Source organism: Esox lucius, chromosome 3 (genome assembly GCF_011004845.1).
Source record: "Esox lucius isolate fEsoLuc1 chromosome 3, fEsoLuc1.pri, whole genome shotgun sequence".
Taxonomy (NCBI): Eukaryota; Metazoa; Chordata; class Actinopteri; order Esociformes; family Esocidae; genus Esox; species Esox lucius.
The window spans coordinates 18,680,937-18,701,205 of record NC_047571.1 but is presented as its reverse complement, the minus strand read 5'-3'; positions in this window follow the sequence as shown (position 1 = coordinate 18,701,205).

The following is a 20,269-nucleotide window of genomic DNA, read 5'->3' as shown; positions in this document are numbered from 1 at the left end:
TCTTCATTATCAATCAATAGATTTTCGGACGGTGGTCAAAATAAAACTTATTACTGTTTTTTATTATCTGTATTCCTTATAGCATATGAATGCTTATCCCTTGTTTATTAGAAGGCATGTGTCCACAAACTATCAAGGAACATATGGGAAATACTTAGTAACCAGTTGTTTTGTTTGTTTTCTGTTGGCAAGGTGGTTGGAGGGACAGTCTCCCGGCCTCGTGTGGACCAAGGGCAGCTCCCATACAATGGTGATGGGCAGATAACCACTGCACCTGATTAAGGGGAAGGGTTTCCATCAGAGGAGGAACCTGAGAAGCCCAAGGAAAAGAAGCCAAAAAGCAAGAAGGATGTTCGCTTAAGTGGGATTCCCCTCATACGGTTGATACACTAGGGGACTCTTGTTCTGATTCCCCTGTGGATCTGGTAACTGATGCTGCCTCTGATTTAAAAGAACAGGACCAAGCTGCTGCATTTCAGACTGACAGAGGGCTGTGATATTATGTTAATGTTAAATGAGGAGCTGCACCCCAAGTCATCTGCACCACAAAGAGAACATGCCTGTTCTGCGTGTAGGTGAGGGCAAACAAACTGCTGGTTTTAACCAACTCCACGTGCAATTTGGTGACCTAGTCAGACTGAATAATCATCCGAAACTTGAACACAGTGTTAGTCCAAATAGTAATGTTGCTGGGGGCCACAGAGGAACATTTGTGATGTCTGTAGACAGTTAAGTATGTTGCATGCACTCAGGAGACACAAAATGGTGGACACAGGGCTGAGGCCCTACATGTGCAAGATGGGCCACATGTCCTTCAACCAAGGGTGCCACTTCCAATCCCACACCCCATCTCCACACTGGTTAGCAGCCCTTCAACACTCAGCGGGGTGAGAGGTTTCAATCATTGCGTTAGTCTTAAGAACCACTCCCAATGCCATCATGGTCCAGGCTCTCAGCTGCCATGGCAGCTGAGGGGAAACAGCTGGGACAGTCAGGAAACAAATGCTCAACATAAAAGGAGAGAAAACCGAAAGAAGAGGTGCACGAGCAGTTGAAACCAGACATCTGGCCTTGAGGAGTTAGTATTATAAAGATTGCTTAATGATAAAAAAAAAGAATTCCAATATATTAATTCTGGTGACCCTGACAACTGGTTAAGCTGATGATTGTTCTAGGTTTTCATTTTACCATTAATGGTATTGCAAGGTGGAAAAATCTAATTAATTATCATAAAATGATTTACTTGAATTGCATTAAAAGTATCTAATAACACAGTCTCCATTGTGGTACAGCATGTAAAGATTTCTAAGGTTTTAGAAATATCTCATGGTTGTTTCATACATAATTGCCTTAATGTAAAACCAAAAAAAAATGCAAATGTGGGATGTGTTGTTGTACTCTAGATTTTGCACTATATTTCGAGGAAAATGAACAACTATGGACACATTGTTTTTGAGTTTGCTTTGCAAGCTTTCTTAGGGAAATCTTGCACCTTTGGGCTCATCATCATTTGTGTAATGCTATATTGATCCCAGTAGGGGGCACTGTAGCCTTGAGATTACAGGGTGGTGACTGAGCTCTAGTTTAGGATCAGGACAGTGTTTTGTTAATTCAGCCATTGGTTTTCCTCCAGAATCATTTTTGAGCAGTGTGGAAGGAGACATGGGGTGATCAATTATCAGGAAAATGGAGAAGATGGCTAAATGTATCCTCCATCTCTCAACTACTCAGTGGAACATACTCAATGTTGGATATTATAGTGACCTTTTAGAAACCACAATGGAATTAAGTCAGACTTTTCTGTGATTAGTTATTGTTTTAAAATGTATGTGCTGTGTATATTTGTTTTTTTCTTTAGTGGCAAACCTTGGTAGAACTTACCTACTATATAAATGTATGTAATCATGTCACTGAGCATGGGGTTTTATCTGAAGGACATGAGGTGAATTTACATTCATGTTTAGTGTTTGCCTGGCTCTCTGCTGGGGTTGAACTGCAACAATCTAGTGATATCTAGTGGCATTTTTTACACATCAGTGTTGGTGTAGCCATTCACTGATTGTCATTTACATGTATGTCTGATACTAATGCAACTGACATTTCCAAAATGCTCAAAGGCCTCCTGTGTTATGAATTACAATGTGCTCTACAGTATATCTGTGGAAGCCACTGTATGGATTTTGATGGGCAGCCTTGACCAACATGGATTAATTACATACTGCTGCTGGGGAGGTTTTTATATGTTAAAAACAGGATTAATTTTGTCTCTGTTATTTTTAGTTCCTTCCTTTCCCCCCTCATTCTCTCCCCCTTTTGCTCCTCCTCTCCCCCTCTCTTTCTGCCCTCCCTTTCTCTCCTTCTCTCTGGATGGACCCAGCTAGAGTAATGGTTGATGTCAGAAATTAGGTTAAAACCGCTTTATTCCTCTGACCCGGTTGGGTAGCAGAAGCATTTCCCAGATAAGCGTCTCTGATGGTCTTTTTTTTCTTCACTCTGTTCTATGGTCCACAGAATTTCTCTCTATCTCTCACTGCCTCTTTCTCATTCTCTGCCTATCTCTTTGCACCTCTCTGTCTCGCTCTCTCTCTCTCCATCTCTCTCTCTCTCTCTCTCTCTCTCTCTCTCTCTCTACATCTCTCTCCCAAAGATTATCTACAAATGCACTGCCACAAGACTGCAATCCTCTTTACTCTGGGGTTCTGTTTTCATCTGAGGGTTTCCACTGGCTACTCTTAGTATTTGTTGACATTTAACTTCAATTACCTCCCCTTAAAACACTTGCTGTGGCTCGTTGCGTCTGTTGTTAAAATGTAAACGTGTTATTAATGAGAGTGAGACCCGGGGAAGGCCAGCAGCACCACTGTCCCAATACTTGAATCTTCCTCTCAGTCTTGATGGCATCTCCGGCTTGTTTTTTCTATTTGGATATGGGGAGTATTTGTTTTGGTGTGGCTGGGTGTGTTGGCTGGGGTTGGCGTTTTCAAATGCCAGTGTCAGGTCTCATTAGCTGAGAATGCTGAGCCATCCTTTAAGAGGTTAAATGCTCATCTCGAGCCTTGGGGCGCTAACCCTCTTTCTCCATTTCTTTTCTTTGGTCCCTATCAGTTTCTCTCCTCACTATTCTTCCCGTCACTCCACCTCTTTCCGATCTCTTTTCCTTCTTTACATTTATTTTCCTCTCAATCCCGCTTTTCCTTTTACTTTATCTTAACGTTCCTCTCTCTGTCAATCTCTCTCCCCTTCTACTCTTCTACATCATTCTTCTTTTCTGCCCACTCTCTCTACACTCCCTTTATCTTTTCTCCTCCTCTCTCCACCCCCTCCCTCCCCGTCCCCGTCCCCCTGTCCCCCCGTTCTCTCTGGGTCTGTGAGTGGTGAAGAAAGGAGAATCCCCTCAGTGAGGCCTCATGTGATTGGAGGAGAACAGTCCTTTGAGTGTTGGGCTTTCTTTGATTTGTGGTGGAAATTCTTTGATGTTACGCGGATACCATTTGAGACTGCTGAATAAAATGCGGATTTGCAATTTACGTTCCAGATTTTTTCCCCCTCCACCTTCTTCCCTAACTGTCCTTTGACTGTGTTATTGCTACGTTTCTTTAAATTCTCCAAATCACATCAAATCAAATCGCTGTTGTATTTTCTACTGAAACCAATTTTACAGTTCACGTCTCGTGGTGCAATGCACATTTGATCTTGTTCCCCAGAAAAAGAAAAAGCATCCCAAACTGTCCTAGTCTGATTGATATGTCAGTTATATCCTTTTCATGGCTTGGCAACAATAGCCTTCTGATGGAGGCAGTTTAGCGGTCCGCTTAGCCACAGTGCCATAAGACGTTGGCAGCCAATTGAAATCAATTGAGCCATGCCTTTGGCCCTCCTTATAAGTCCCCTCTACTGCATCTCCGTGGATGTGTGATTACGCCAGGCGTGTAGAATGGACCAGCCATTGAGACGGCAAAGGCTGACATGCCACATTTGATAAGTCCTGAGCTGCAGATTTACTATGTATATGAAGAAGGGCCTTCTCTTTTCCCGGGGAGACTCTTAGCACGGTATTTCATGGCTTTATTTTCTCTGTCATTTAACCTATGCTCCGGTCTGTGTGTGATCATGCTCACTCATATACACGCCATCCTGAGGTGTGAGGAGCCATATTGAATACTCACACAAACACGTTGGCATAATCTTACCTGATAGAATTGTTGACATGGACAATACTGTCTCACACAGTGAGCTGCAAAATCCTCTAGCAAATTCCAAGGTTTGAATATTCCTGATATCACGAAAAAATTACCAGTAAATCCAGAACCCTAAAACCAGGACTTTCGGGAAATGTTCCTGGAAATATGACCAGGCATTTGTCACCACACACACACACACAAAATGCAAGGTGAAATTGCTGTCCCAGTGCACTGCACACACATGGTTAGGACATGTTGACGTAACACATCACACACACTCCAGTTCGAGGTATGAGTCATCATTAACACGGACACACACTCTTCCTCCGAGGCCTTTAACCTTTAGGTAGCTGATAGCTGAGTCATCTCCGTGGTGATAGACTGATGCTCATTGATGATTGATGATCTGCAAGCACTCTGACCAACTAACTCAAAGCATGAAGCAAAATATTATATAAAAATACACGCACATTTACAGTGTCTACATTGTATTTGTGATCAATTTGTTGTTATGTTAATGGGCAATGTTTTCAAATGTTCTTTCAAAAACAGGGACATTTCTAAGTGACCCCAAACTTTTCAACAACAGTGCATATATAGATATTATAATATATGTTATACCTGTTGAACATGTAATGTTTAATACACACACACACACAGAATTTCTCCAGAGGCTTGTGCCAGGTAGAGGGACACCAACTGGCCCACACTTCACTAGTGACTGACTTCACCCCACTCTGCTTGTCACTCTGGTCACCCCCGGGTGCCTTCAGATAAAGAGGTGATGACGATGATGGGGATGGTAGTGGTGGTTTTGCCCTTGGGCCCATTTGTTTGTGTGCGTCAGCCCCCCAGAATCCTCATCACGCTTGTCCTGACCTCTGTCACCTACCCCAGGGACTCGACAGTCAGCCAGGTGAGAAAAGCATGCAACAGGAATATTAAGGACTACAGTCTATTTGTGTGTCTGAGCGTGCTCTCCCCGGAGCAAGGTTGTGCGGTTAGAATGGATTTATTCCCTATGTGCAGTGTTTTCAACCAAGCCCTTTCACACTGAAGACCAGGTGGGTGTGTATATTTTATAAGCAGCGTAGCAGCAGCCTCCTGTTCACTTGACAGGACTGAATTCCAGGGGAATATCAACCGTGTACTTGAGATTGTCAAGCTCTTGTTGAGGTAACTCTCTGAGACTGGACTGTCTCTCCGGACTCCTGAGTGAGGCTGGATACCTGGATGCCACTTGACATGCTTGTTCAGGAAACCAAATTGAAGGGCACCTTCCTGTTTGAAATCTTTGCATCCTGATACCCAAATTGTCATATCGCTTTTCTTAATCTGATATGAAAGATGATATCTTCTTCTGTGACCACAATATGAAAACCTGGAACACCACCGCAGATTTCAAAGGGTGCCATATTTCTCTCTAGCGTTTCCATGTTTTTTCGCTATGACCCCCTGCTGTGACTGGTGTTCTGCCTCAACAGTGGAACACATAACAGTTTGATTACAGGAATATTCGGCACACAGTCAATTAACCAACTCAACGGAGAGAGGGAGTCACGTTCAGGAGCATGCATCTTGGAGTCTAAAAATACCTTAATTGATATGTATCTAGAGTAAATCAAAGAGCACTCCATGCCCCAGCGAGCTTCTCATCCTTTTCTAATTAAGGTTTCCTCCCTGTTTTGTTTTTGGTGCATGGAGGTTTTAAAAGGATATACGTGTACTTTCACATGCTCTCTCCCTCCCTCTCTTTCCCTCTCTCTCTTTCTCTCCCTCTGCCTCTCGCTCTTTCTCTGTCTCTCTCTCTCTCTCTGCACCTTGCCCTCAACTGATGTCAAACGAAAAGTGACGATTTTGTTGGAGGCTACGTTGGCAAGTTTAAGGGTGACAAGATATCCCACATACAGTCCTTCTGGACAGTCTGTGAGAAGGCGGGGTTCTGGAAGGAAGTTAGTTCTTTTTTTTCTACAGAGAATGTTTTCTTACTATTGGAAATGTGCTTTGAACAGCTTCATGTAAGTGCATAGAAGTGTTTGGTTTTATACAAGCTACGAAGGGAGTTCCTTTCTGGTTTAAACCCTTATCTAGGCTTACCAATCACAATAAGAGCATGGGCCAATTGACTCTATATGGCTGGAGTTCAACGTTCTAGAGAGATTTAATTTTAAAGGTAATGTCTCTGGGTTTGTGGAGACGAGCACTCCTAGTAAGCACTGCATTTATTATCACAATCTGAAATGACCTTTCGATTTAAAGTTTGCTACATTGCAGAACCTCAGGAATACAGATTGAATTCAGTCCATTCTCAGCTAGCTACTTCAACATCTTCCTAAGTTAAAGATGGCTGAAACATCCATCCATTAATAAAATGAGTTCTTTATCAGACATTTTCTAGGTGTATATATTAAATCTACACGAACAGGCTTTTAGATTACTAATGCTAGACAAGCTGGTAGAAGCAAATATTCTTGTTTCACCACTTTATAAAGTAGTATACCAAAATGGCTGAAATAATTAAAACAAGTCATGTGTCCTTCTGCTTGTACCGTTGTGATACATTATGAATGGTTACCAGTGCAAATAGAGACAGACAGTAGCACAGAGAGTGTCATTGGCATATCACATTGAAGGTCCTCTACATATAACCAGACCTTGGTTCAAAAACTATTTGATATGTTTGCAAATACTACATTTGTGGTTGACTGCGCTGGTATGGCTTAATGAACCAATGGAAAGGCTTCAACACTGCTAACCCCACCCATCTGGCACTAAACATAATGAAGAGCAAATAATTGAGTATTTTAAAGATTTTAAATTGTATTTGAACCCAGCTCTGCATGAAGCCATCATGCTACGAGTCTAAAAGCAATCTTTTAGGTTTGCTTTTCTGACTGACATCCTCCTTCAGTACAATAATTCTTGCAGAGCCGCCCTGCCTCAGTTGTATCCACTTGAGAGCCCTAACATCATTAAGCCATTAAACTTTCAATTCCAGTGGTATTCCACCCTCCTGCTCTGAGATTAGTAGTTCAGTGCGTTTCTGTGTCAGTTCACTGGGTTGAAATTAATTTCTCCACTAATTTAGTAATTGCACGTGAAAGCCTTTTTATCTATGTGTTGGATAAGCCTGCGTACCAAACTCAGACACTCCACTACTATACTCCAGGCAGGTTAGATATTTCAAAATGTTTTATTAAATTCCCACTTCTGCAGCACACATCTATTGACTGTGTTTGCAATGACAGTAAGATTCACCTGTGGGCTGCACCAAAAACAGGCAAACAAAATATCACTACTGAACAGATTCTTTTGAATGGTTACAGGTCATGTTAATAAAGGTGGATAAAGGTGGCTTCCACCAAGGGGACCCAGTCACGCATTCTGAATGGACTGGACCGCTGCACTTCATCCGAGCAACACTACATCCCAAATCCTATAGCTGTGGCTGTGTGTTGGTGCTAAAGCTGCCGTCTGCTCTCTCCATTATGGCTAAGCTGCTTCCACTAGTCTGATATACAGTATATGAGCTACTCGTTTCAAGCACAGCTATAGCTCTGTGTGTGTTTCAAGCTAGCGCTTATTTCAGTGGGTGGTGTCAGGACTGGAGCGGGAGGGGGGATGTTTACAGTGCGGGAGTTACGAGGAACAGGAGCCGTAATGTGATGTGTTTTGGATGTAGAGTGGAGATGAATGACTCTCTATCGCGTAATCTCCCCCTCTCTCTCTCAGTTTCTCTCTCTGTCGCTCTTTCTCTCATCTCACTCTCTGTCTGAGCTCTGAGGGTGGAGGAAAGTGACTCAGTGTGTCTCCCGTAGTGAATCGTCCACTCTCCCGTCCTGCTAAGACAGAGCCTCCGTCCCTCGTGTGTTTGGCTGGGTGGCTGTGGGAATCTGTGTCGGTGTTTCTGTCTGTGTGTGTGTGTGTTTATGTAAAGGTTTTACTATCCTGGTAGGGACAAAAATCCCTGCAAGCACAGTATAACAAGGAATTTTTAATCTCATCGGGTCACTGTGCAGTCCAGTCCTGTTCAGAAAAAGGTAATTTTGGGCTTATGGGTAAGTTTAGGTTGTAAATAACAGTTGAGATTAGGTGTAGAATCAGGGTTGTGGTTAGGCTTAGGTTCAGGGAAAAACAGGATTTTGAATGTGATTAATGTTTTGGTCCTCGCAAACATAGCAAAATGTATAACGCGTGAGTGTTTGTGACCAAACGCCTCAGAGATTCTGGCAGGCGTGAGACAGCCGGATGCTTTCCTTTTAGTTGCCTTGACCTCTCTGACATGGTCTTCTCCCGGGGAGGCGGCTCTCTGCTAGTGCCTGCCTGGTCATAATTCGCACACATTACTGCCCAGCGTAAAATAGCCTGATTTAATAGGTTCTGTTCTGGTGGGCTTAGACAACATAGCCTGGTTTTCAGGATGCAATATCCTGACTGTCCCTTGGCTTCATCCCTCCCTCAGTGCCCCACGACAACAGTCTGTGGTTCTGGCGCTCAGGCATCATGTGGACACGTTACTAACAACATACTCTCACTCATCGGCTTAATGTTCTATGAAACATTTTGAGTTCTCTGTCTCCAGCTGTTTGTCTCCATTATCTTCAGAGGTTTGTAGTAATCGTCGGGAGTCCTGGAATAATCCCCTGCTGCTGTTGTGTCTCAAAGCCAAGGTGGCATTACCACAGAATGAAACCAGGTGTTGTGTCTCTTAATACTGAGCGGTGGTACTGTTCCATCCCTAGACATCTGTAATTCTGGGCAGCAACACACAATAGTTAATCCCATCAGGGTCTATTGTAGAGCTGGAATGAAGACACACGTAGTTGATGGAATTATTCCTTTAAGGGCAGCACTGCTTGTCTGATGTGTTTACTGCTGTGCTCACCAGAATGATGGAGACTTGAGAGTTGATGGTTGCGCACAAGTACATAGACAAACACACAAACGTGCACAAGCAAGCACTCACTTGAGTACGCACACTTATTTAAATGTTTGCTATCTTTGTTCAGACCCAAACAATTGTTCACACACAAACATTTTATTTTGTGTAACCCCTCAAACTATAAAAATGTTTCCAAAAAGGTGGGACGCTGGGCAAAAAGCAAATAAAAACAGAATGCATTGATGTGCAAATCATTGATCCCTATATTTACAGTGGGGAGAAAAAGTATTTGATACACTGCCAATTTTGCAGGTTTTCCCAATTACAAAGCATGTAGAAGTCTGTAATATTTATCATATGTACTCTTCAACTGTGAGTGATTGGAAAAATGCATTCCCTTTTTGAATTTGATGCCAGCAACACGTTTAAAAAAAGTTTGGACAGGGGCATGTTTACCACTGTGTTGCATCACCTATTATTTTAACAATACTCTGTAAGCATTTGGGACCAGTTGCTGTAGTTTTGAAAGGGAAATGTTTTCCCATTCTTGCTTGATATAGGATTTAATCTGCTCATTTTGTTTCATACTGTGCCAAATGTTTTCAGTGGGTGACAGGTCTGGACTGCAGGCAGGCCAGTTTAGCAACTGGACTCTTGTAATGCATGCAGAATGTGGATTGGCATTGTCTTTCTGAAATAAGCAATTCCCAGAAAAATATTTAATCACACCTAACCCAACAGCTTCAGATAACACACCTAAATTAACAACTTCAGATAACACCTAACCCAACAGCTTCAGAAATCCCACCTGACCCTACAGCTTCAGAAACTAGTCCTTGACCCCTTTGTGGCAAAAGCTACACAACCCATCCTAGGACATTAGGAGTCTTCTCCATAACACTAGAACCTACTGTCTTTGACCGTTAACTCTCTCAGAAGCATCCTGGAGCCTGCAGCAACCCCCAAGGCTCCAAGACCTGTCAGTGAGCTGAGGCTGTTCTCTGTCACAGAGGTTCTTCACACTGCCCGAGCTGACTCCTCTGTCCTCATCCTCCTAGATATGCCCACTGCCTTTCGACGCTGTGAACCTTCAGACCTTCCTCTCCACTCTCACAGGGCCGGTCGTCTCAGGCCCTGCACACTCTTTGAATCCTACTTGGTTCTCCCACTACCAGTGTTCCACAAGGCAACGGTTCTAAGACCTCTTCTGTCTAAACCCCAAGGAGCAAACAACAAAAGTGTTTTTCCTACTTCTATTCTTCTATACTGTCAACTGTATTTACAGTATTTACACTGCATGTCTCTCCCTTTCACAAACCCCAATGCTGCTAATACAGATTTTATGACCTGCCAACCTCCTCCCCATTGAGTCTCCAAGCTTCTTGCCCTATAGAGGGCCACACATGGAGGCAAGAGGGCTGTCAACCTCCACCACACCAACCTTATCTACCCCATAACCCTTCTGACATATTCGTTAGACAGCGGTGAAGAAAACCTGCTGAGGATTTCTGGTCTCCACACAAAGGCTAATGTAGACCCATCACAGAGTGTTGTTAGCAGTCTACATCCACACTCACATAATTACTCCCAAACAAAAGTTGCTTTTTCATAGACTTCATTCATTCTATTTCACATATCAAACAGGCTTCTCCAAAAAGATGTATACTATACTATGGTCCTGGTGGGGGGGGGGGCATTAACAGTAATATTGTGTTTTCGTATTCAGCAGAAAGCAACATCGTCAGTAGTTGGGTCATCTCATCTCTAAGCCTAATCCTACTTGCCTGGCCGTGCTGGAGAAGGCCACGCCACTAGCTGATAATGAATAGCCTCACCCAAGGGGGACAATTAGCTGCAGTAATGTGTCTGATCTGATGCGGGCTTTTTTCTCTGGCAAAAGACAGTTCTGAGCGAATGATTTTTGCCTCCGTTCTTAACGCACAGGCCTCACAGTGAGCCAAGGTGCCCAGACAGAGGTAGCTTTAGACCAAGCCGGATGTCTCTCGTAAGGCTTATGTTCCATGTTATATGATCTTGTAGTTATATCCCGTATGTTTTAAAGAGGGCATGGTGAGCACAGAGCTGAGTTTGAGTGTTTGGGGATTCCTGTCTGAAGGGTTTTCTCAGAACAGCACCACGGTCACCCATAGCTCTTAATGAAACAAAACTGGAAGATTGCCTCAAGGAGTTTAACGAATCAAATGCTGAGCAGAGCAATGCAGTGCCCCAGTCTTTGTCTGGGGCAAGGAGACCCCAGACATTTCCAATCAAAGGAGAAAATTGAATCTAGATGATTGGAAAATATGTCTTGTGTCTCTCCCCAAACGAAATGCTTGAAACACTCTTTGATATGGAAAACCATACAGTATACAGGACTACCTCCCCATACCCCCCCAATTGAAATCTTCTCTGTCTTTACTAGGTGGTTTAGAATTTGCCCTGGGGTCTATGGCCTAAATTACTTCCCTCTAGAATCCACATCCAGTGTATAAAGTCTGTTTTTACATTATTTTAATTGTCATAATATCTATGGAGCACTGTGATGGTGACAAAATGGTGCCACAGTAGCTATAGTATATTGAACTAAAGTGGCTTTAATGGCCCTCAAAAAAGTTCTAGTTACTGTACATAGAACCACAAAACACACTTATTTGACTTTCTCTTCTGGAACATACTGTAGAATGGTATGGCTGTGTATTAACTGGGCCAAAAGGTTATATAACAATGATTATGATGGACTGATCAACCATTTACAATGAAAACTTACTAGAGCCTACTAAATTATGCAAGGCCAACCTACATTAAACAGTGATGAATTATATATATCCATAATGAATTTTTCCTATACAATAAAGACATAAGAGTATTGTGCTTAAAAAAATATGTTACGGTAGTATTTTTACTGATATGAACAATAATGATAGCAGTGTTAGCCGTGGTAATATTACCATTACTTATATTTTTGACTGTTTACTGTAGCTATTACTATTACTATAACTGCTATTATTGACTACATAATGTAGATATTACTATTATTACCTCTATTACGGACTATGTATTGTAGTTATTACTGCTAATTATTACTATTTTTATGCTCTATCTACAGTAGCTATTATTATTCCATCAGATATCACATTAGTCCATCTGGGACTAATACGTAGGTTTGAATATGACAAGAAGACCATTGTTTTTTCTCTATTATTATTAGCGGTAGTGATAGTATAGTGATATTAGAGTATACGGGTTAGCCTGGTTTCTTCTACTCCTTCAGATACTGCAACTACTAATTAGATTCCTGATGTTAGTGCCTTCTGCAGGAGTCAGATGAGCTACACAGTTTACCAGATAGAACTGTTACAATAGATGAAAATGTCCTTCTAGTTTTGGCCCAGCAGCTAAATCTGACAGTTGATGTGCGTTCCTGTAGGGGGTAGAGATCATATGGCAGGTTAGAAGTCTAGTATACAGACTGAGTTCCTTCTTAGTTTAATTGCCCAAACGAGGTTACCCCAGTGAAGGAACCATAGGAGATGTGTGGGCCTCCTGGTGTGTGTGTGTGCCTCCTGGTGTGTGTGTGTGCGTGCCTCTGTAGTGCTTGTGTGTGTCAAGCATGCATGTGTGCATTGAGAGGGCTGCGTTAAACAGGCATAAAATGTTACGCAACGTTCTGCACCGCTCCATTATGTAAGGAAATCAATAGGCTACAGCTAGTGTGAGAGGCCCTTCAGTTCTCGGATCTGCTCTCATCTCCTTCAATCCTGTCTGCCGTAAACAGATGCTAATCAACAATTGTTCTCCTCTGAAGTTCCGCGGCTAATTGTTTCTCTTGAGGACCCGACCTATATATTTTCTGTACTGTGCAGCACAGAGTTGCTGTTGTGTTGACGTGCTTTCAGAGATGCAGCTCCAGAGAGGAGAGCGGAGCACTGGATTAGTAACACGTCGTTGTTGTGGTTCGTTGTTGTTGTGGTCTCAGTTCACCTGAGCCACTGCGGATGTCAGAGTGACTACATCAGACTCACACAAACATGACATGACACCTGTCCAGACTGGGAGATGACTGGATGACTGTTTCTGTCTCAACCTGCTCCCTGGTGCACCAGCTGGTGTGGCCTCATTCTTCACTCTAGAGGAAGAGCGAAAAAACGAAATATCAGAGACTCTCTCCCTTGCACACATTGTGTTTCTCTCTCTTTCACCCTCAGCTTCTTTCTTTTGCATCTTTCTCTTTGTCTCTCCCCCTGTTTCTTGTTGTGGTCTCTGTTGCCATGTGTTCCTCTCATCTTGACCATGTAATATTAAAGTCAGTGGGGAACCGGCTGCCGTTTCCAGTGTGGGGTTTCACTGAGGAAAGGGTCTGAGAGAGGGGACAAGAAGAGAAGGGACACAGTGAGCAAGGGAGGAGGAAAATGAAGACAGAGAGTGCAAAAGCAATGGAACACGCACGCACACACACACACACACACACACAACATTCATACCCACACACAAACACACACTCAAAACTAGACACACACATGAACACGTAAACACACAACATAGTCAGCCGAGCGACATGAATGTGGTTTGACTAAATCTCCCCTTAAGCCACTGATTATTATTCACAAACTCTCAAAACCCTCCACCATCGCTACATCCTCCTAGCTGAACCTTGTGAATAAAGATGTGGATTGGTCGTTTACAACACAGGCAGGAAATAAGGCACCTTCAGACAAAACAGAACAAGAAGCAAAGATCTCATGGTTAAACCATGTTATAAGTGCTAATCCTCATTATTAATCACAAGTAACCTTTTAAGTGATGTGTGTTGTATTTCTTTGGTATTCGATTAGCATGAAATTCAATTCATTAAGTTAGGATTCACTGCCCATCAACCATTTAAGTGGCTGAAAATGAAACCAACAGACATCCAACACAAGATCAAGAAGGCTAACAGATAAACGCAATTGTTTTTGTTGCTATTGCTCTTTTCCCCCTAATCTGTTATGTCCTCTCAGTTCTTACAGCCCAACTCAGCCATTTGGCCAGCAACATACTGTACAGCAATTAAGATCAAGCAGATGGTTCGAGTTCACATTCAATCAATGGCAGTGATGAAGTGATGGGGAGGGTAGCCGAGTTTCCCCCAGGACTCTGAGTCCAGCATGGCTTTCTGGTCACTGAGCCGTATCCACATCCAACATGTTTGATCAGGTGACTCTAAGGAGCAGGAAATGTATTCACTGTGAAATTTAAATGCATGCTGGACAGTGTAATTTTTGTGTAGCACCAATGGTGTTGGACATGGGGTGGTGACATGGGGTGGTGATTAATTATGGTGGTGGTAAATAATGGTGTATAATAGTGGTGGTTAATAATAGTGGTAGTAGGTGGTTGTTAATAACGATGATAGTAGTGGTTAATGGTGTATAATGGTGGTGGTTAATAATAGTGTTAGTAGTAGTTAATGATGTGTAATGATGGTGGTTAATAATGTTATTAGTAGTAGTTAATGATGTGTAATGGTGGTGGTTAATCATAGTGGTAGTAGTGGTTAATGGGGTATAATGATGTCGTTCAATGGTGGTGGTTAATAATGATGATATTAGTGGTTAATGGGTTATAATGGTGGTGGTTAATAACAGTGGTAGGAGTGGTTAATTGGGTATAATGATGTGGTGTTTAATAACAGTTGTAGGAGTGGTTAATGTTGTATAATAGTGGTGGTTAATAAAAGTGGTAGGAGTGGTCAATGGTGTATAATAGTGGTGGTTAATAACAGTGGTAGGAGTGGTTAATGGTGTACAATAGTGGTGATTAATAATAGTGGTAGGAGTGGTTAATGGTGTGTAATGGTGGTGGTTAATAATGGTGTTAGTAGTGGTTAATGGTGTATAATGGTGGTGGTTAATAATAGTGGTAGTAGTGGTTAATGGGTTATAATGGTGGTGGTTAATAATGATGATAGTAGTGGTTAATGGGGTATAATGTTGGTGGTGGTTAATAATAGTGGTAGGAGAAGTTAATGGTGTATAATGGTGGTGGTTAATAATAGTGGTAGTAGTGGTTAATGGGGTATAATGGTGGTGGTTAATAATTGTGGTAGTAGTGGTTAATAGGGTATAATTATGTGGTGGTTAATAATGGTGTTAGTAGTAGTTAATGATGTGTAATGGTGGTGGTTAATAATAGTGGTAGTAGTGGTTAATGGGTTATAATGGTGGTGGTTAATAATGATGATAGTAGTCGTTAATGGGGTATAATGGTGGTGGTTAATAATTGTGGTAGTAGTGGTTAATAGGGTATAATTATGTGGTGGTTAATAATGGTGTTAGTAATAGTTAATGATGTGTAATGGTGGTGGTTAATAATAGTGGTAGTAGTGGTTAATGGTGTATAATGGTGGTGGTTAATAATGGTGTTAGTAGTGGTTAATGGTGTATAATAGTGGTGGTTAATAATAGTGGTAGGAGTGGTTAATGGTGTATAATAGTGGTGGTTAATAATAGTGGTAGGAGTGGTTAATGTTGTACAATGATGGTGGTTAACAATAGTGGTAGTTGTGGTTAATGGTATATAATAGTGGTGGTTAATAATAGTGGTAGGAGTGGTTAATGTTGTATAATAGTGGTGGTTAATAATAGTGGTAGGAGTGGTTAATGGTGTACAATAGTGGTTGTTAATAATAGTGGTAGGTGTGGTTAATGGTGTATAATAGTGGTGGTTAATAATAGTGGTAGGAGTGGTTAATGTTGTACAATGATGGTGGTTAACAATAGTGGTAGTTGTGGTTAATGGTGTATAATAGTGGGAGTTAATAATTGTGTTTGTAGTGTTTAATGGTGTATAATGGTGTATAATGTTGGTGGTAGTGGTGGTGGTTAATGGTTGTTAATTGTAATGGTTAATGGTGTTTCATTCCAAACAAATCTTGCATGAGCCCAGGTGACCCAGGCTACAGTTCCCAGTGCTCAGTCTTATGGTGCAGCTACATGAGACCTCAGTTCAAACCCAGTCCATCATAATAAACATACAGCTTTCAAACTATGAAATGTCTTCCCAGCGTCCTTTTTAACACGCATGCAGCCACAGTCCTACAGTCATGATTTGAGTGGAAGGTTGTTAGGAAATGACAAAAGGCATGACCTTGCTCAGAGTGGAAGAGAGAAATTTAATTAGACATTTCCGAGCTTGAGTCAGGCACAACCTGTTACGCAACGCGGCAGGGAGTTGCTGAATGTGAATCTGTGAATGTGAATGTCTGGTTGTTTTCTCCATGTCTCTCATTCTCTCTGACCCCTCTGACTTTCTCTTTGACTCTCTCTGACTTTGTCTCTTGGAATCTCTTTTACTCAGTCTCAATCACTCTCTCCCCGACTCTCCCTGTCTACCAGCGTCTTTATCTCTCAGCCATGCAGTCCCCCCCCCCCCCCCCCCACGTAGCAGAACTAGAGAGCCAACGCCTATCACAGCATGTAGCAGTGCTCAGCTCAGGTTACGACTTTAATAGGATTACATTTATAATAACGTAAATGTGTTGAATATCAGGAAATGTATAATATTATAGCTCCTCAGAGGATGATTTTTCATAGGCCACACCCTTCTCCCTTCTGGTCTTTCCTAGCCACGCCTACAATCACATCCTGGTTTCAGTCAAATCTTCTCTGCAGGTTTCATCAGATGCCTCTGCCACTAGGAAAATGTCTAGACATTTTAAGAGCCTAGTGTCCAAATTATTCGGATTATATTTACATTTGCACTTATTTTGCGATCTGGTTGATTTTGGGGGTAAACACCAAGGCCACGTTGACTGTGTCATGTCAGTGTACCTCAGCAGTCAGGAAGAGGATGCTGAGAGGAGCAGTATTGTGAACCGTCATGATAATTAAGTATAAAGCTTTCACCTGTGGGGAACACCAGTAGCAGCAAGAGTAGCACTCTCATGCCGCTCCTGAATTAGCCAATGACTGAGTGTGTGTGTGGCACTGTGTGTGAGTGTGTTGCACTGTGTGTGTGTGTGTGTTAGGCAGTGTGCGTTAGCTGGCCTACTGATTGCTGGGCAGCAGAAGAGCCTGATCAGTATTCCAGTGGGCACCTATCCGCTCTGTGTGTGCAACACACACTCTCTTTACCTCTCTCTGTCTCTCTCTATCTTACTCTCCACCTCTCACCGCCCCCCCCTGCCCCCCCACCCAGCAGTCAGAGCAGCTGTCGATGGCCATGCTCAGATAATGATAGCCCTGATAATCAGACACTGAGCTCATGGAGTTAGAAATTCTCCCTACTGGCCCATTTTCATTATGATCTATTGCATCCACACAGGTTGGACCATAGGAATACTGTACCAAAGTTCCCTGCAAGGATGGTAAAACATGGAAAATTCAACCTTGTAGGTCCTGGGTTAGGATTACAGTGAAGGTTACAAACAGGGTAAAGGTTTAATGTTTAATGTGTTTGGGCTTAAGTTTAGGAGAGATTTTCTCTTACCAGATTTTTAATGGAGATTTTTTTTTTGTCCCCATAAAGGACAGTAAGGATGGTAAAAATGTGTGTGAGTGTGAGTGCGTGCGTGCACATGTATGTGTGTGCATGCACGTGTATGTGTGTGCATGCCCCTCCAGACAGTCTGCCTTCCCATATCCAGTCCAGTTAAACCCTTTAAACCTCTTCCTGGTACTGTGTTATCTTGTAGCTGTGTCAGTTTCACCACAGACAGAACACAACAGCAAAGGCAGGACCGATATTCTGCCACGGCAAAGTCCAACACATGATGACATGCAGGCTGCTGATCCTGGCATCCTGCATGATACCACTGTGATTATCTCCTGTAATCTTTAATAATGTCCCACAGAGCAAGACTCAATAAGCAATAAGCTGCTCCAGCTAGCTGGCTGTGAGAAATGGGTAGCGTGCATGTATGTGTGTGCTAGCGTGTGCGCGTGAATGTGGGCGCTTGCCAGTTAACGTGTTTCTTTGTGAGTGTGTAATGAGCACTGAGCAGTGAGCTGGCTCTGCTGGCCCTTATGTCCTGGGTTCTGGCCCGCTGTGGCTCTAAGGGACCAGGCCATGACCTCAGAGGTTTACCACTTCCTCCACTATAGGGACCAGGGAACTGGAACCTGCAGGGCTTCAGAAACAAAACGGGTTTGTGGGTTGTATGTTTGTCTGTGGATGTGGGAATGGAGGACTTATGTATATAACTATGCGCACGAAGGTCTATCCTGGCCTGTTTCAACAGCAATGTGGCTATAAATTTATGTGACACTCAGTGATGGATGAGGGATATCGTTGCAATTGTCGGTTATGTTTGTGTGTATGACTGATATATATATAAATATGAACTTGGTAATGACCAGATTGATTACCGCTGACAGAACAATGTCAGCTTGCAAGATTTCCAGGTGGTTGTACAAGGTTACGTAAACACGCGCAGCTTCATCCAAACCCGATAACTCATACTTGCTGAACATTCATTTAATGTGCGTGAGTTAGCGTGCTTGGGTGTCTCCGTGCGTGCGCGTGTCCATGAATGTGTGTGTCTGTGACTTTTTTGTCACATTAACTGTTTTGACAGTAGCTGCTGCTATAAGCCTAACTGATGGCTGCTATTGTAATGAAACTGGAACCAAGGTTTCCCCCATTCCATGTCCACTGTTGTTTCAGAGATGTTGATGTGACTCATTCATCTCTGCCTCTTTTAATCTCTCCATCTCATCCCTGTCTGTCTGTCTGTCTCTCTTTCTCAACTCCCTCTCACTCTCTCCCTCTCTCAACACCGCTCTCTCTTCCAACTTATATATCCAAGAAACAAGAGACCAATGAATTGGAACAAAGGAACAATAATGGCAACCTCGCTGTTTTTTTGTCTTTTCTATTTTTTTTTGGAGACAGTCCAATACGGTATTTTGATTATGATGCTGAACCATTTGTGTTCAAGAGAAGCCATTTTTGTACACCCAATTCCATTTCTTTCCTATTAGGGTAATTCCTATTATGCGGAAACATTTCTTTCCACAGGAAAATATACATTCTTATTTAGTGTAAAATAGATAAACTAAATTACAGGTGTTTTTAATTATGCAGTTGTCCTTAACCTTAAAAACATAAAGATATTAATGTCAATGTGAAAAGGGAACTATATGCATTTTGAACACTACTTTATGCATGTAGGTGACTGTGCCAAGTTCCAAAGCGTTCATCATCAACGTCTATGAGAAATGTAAGGCACAAAATAATGAAATATTAAGTCTCCCTTCACTATTTTGTAGTCCTAGTTAAAATGTCTCTAATCAAAAGCATTTTTCCCATGAATATTGTATTTAGTTCTATTATACTAGACACTTGATGTGTGTCCCTGATATCACTTTCCACCCTGTTGGTTTGTTGTTGTTCTCCTTTACTTTAAAAGGCCCTTGCCACTATGATATCTCCATGGAGAATACTCTTTTTTTGGCTGGGGTTTTCTTTTTTTATTGCTTCTTAATATTATGTTATTTCATACTATTCTGTTTCACTAACAAATATCCACCCTGTTAGGGTGGATATTTGTTATTATATTACAATGAAAAGGAAAAACATTTTGTAAGTTTGATAAAGAAGTTAACATCCTTATCAAGTGTTTCATTCTTACTCAAAATTGCTCCCTCACTAAAGTAACTCTCTTCAGTGTCCACCCAATCATGTTTCACCCTGTAAGGAATATCCGCTAATAAGGTGGAACATGTCCCTAGAAATCTTGTCAGTACATTTTGCTATTTAAATAGCATATTTATGTTTTATGTATGTTTAGACATATTTTATGTAAAAATACAATTCATGGTACTGCTTTTAAACCTGTTATGCATCATTCCACCCTGTTAGATTGATATATTCAAATCATTATTTAACAATGCCATCAAATGTTATGCATATCTTTGTGTTATCATGTACCGATTGAGTGGTAAACAAAAATAAATGTTGACTAAATTGTATTGTTATTCACCCTTATTAGGACATATAGTGTGTATAGTGGTGCTGCTGAAAATAACGCACATGTAACACAGTAATGATGCTTTGATATTTATATAACAAAAGGATGGGATAGAAAATGGGACATTTGATGTCTCTGAAAATGTAAATCAAGAAGAATACATAACAGTGAGGAAATATCGCATTGTGCATTGTGTGAACAATTCATTTACATTTGACTGAATTTAAGTGGCTGAATTTCAGAAAAAAAAAAACCACA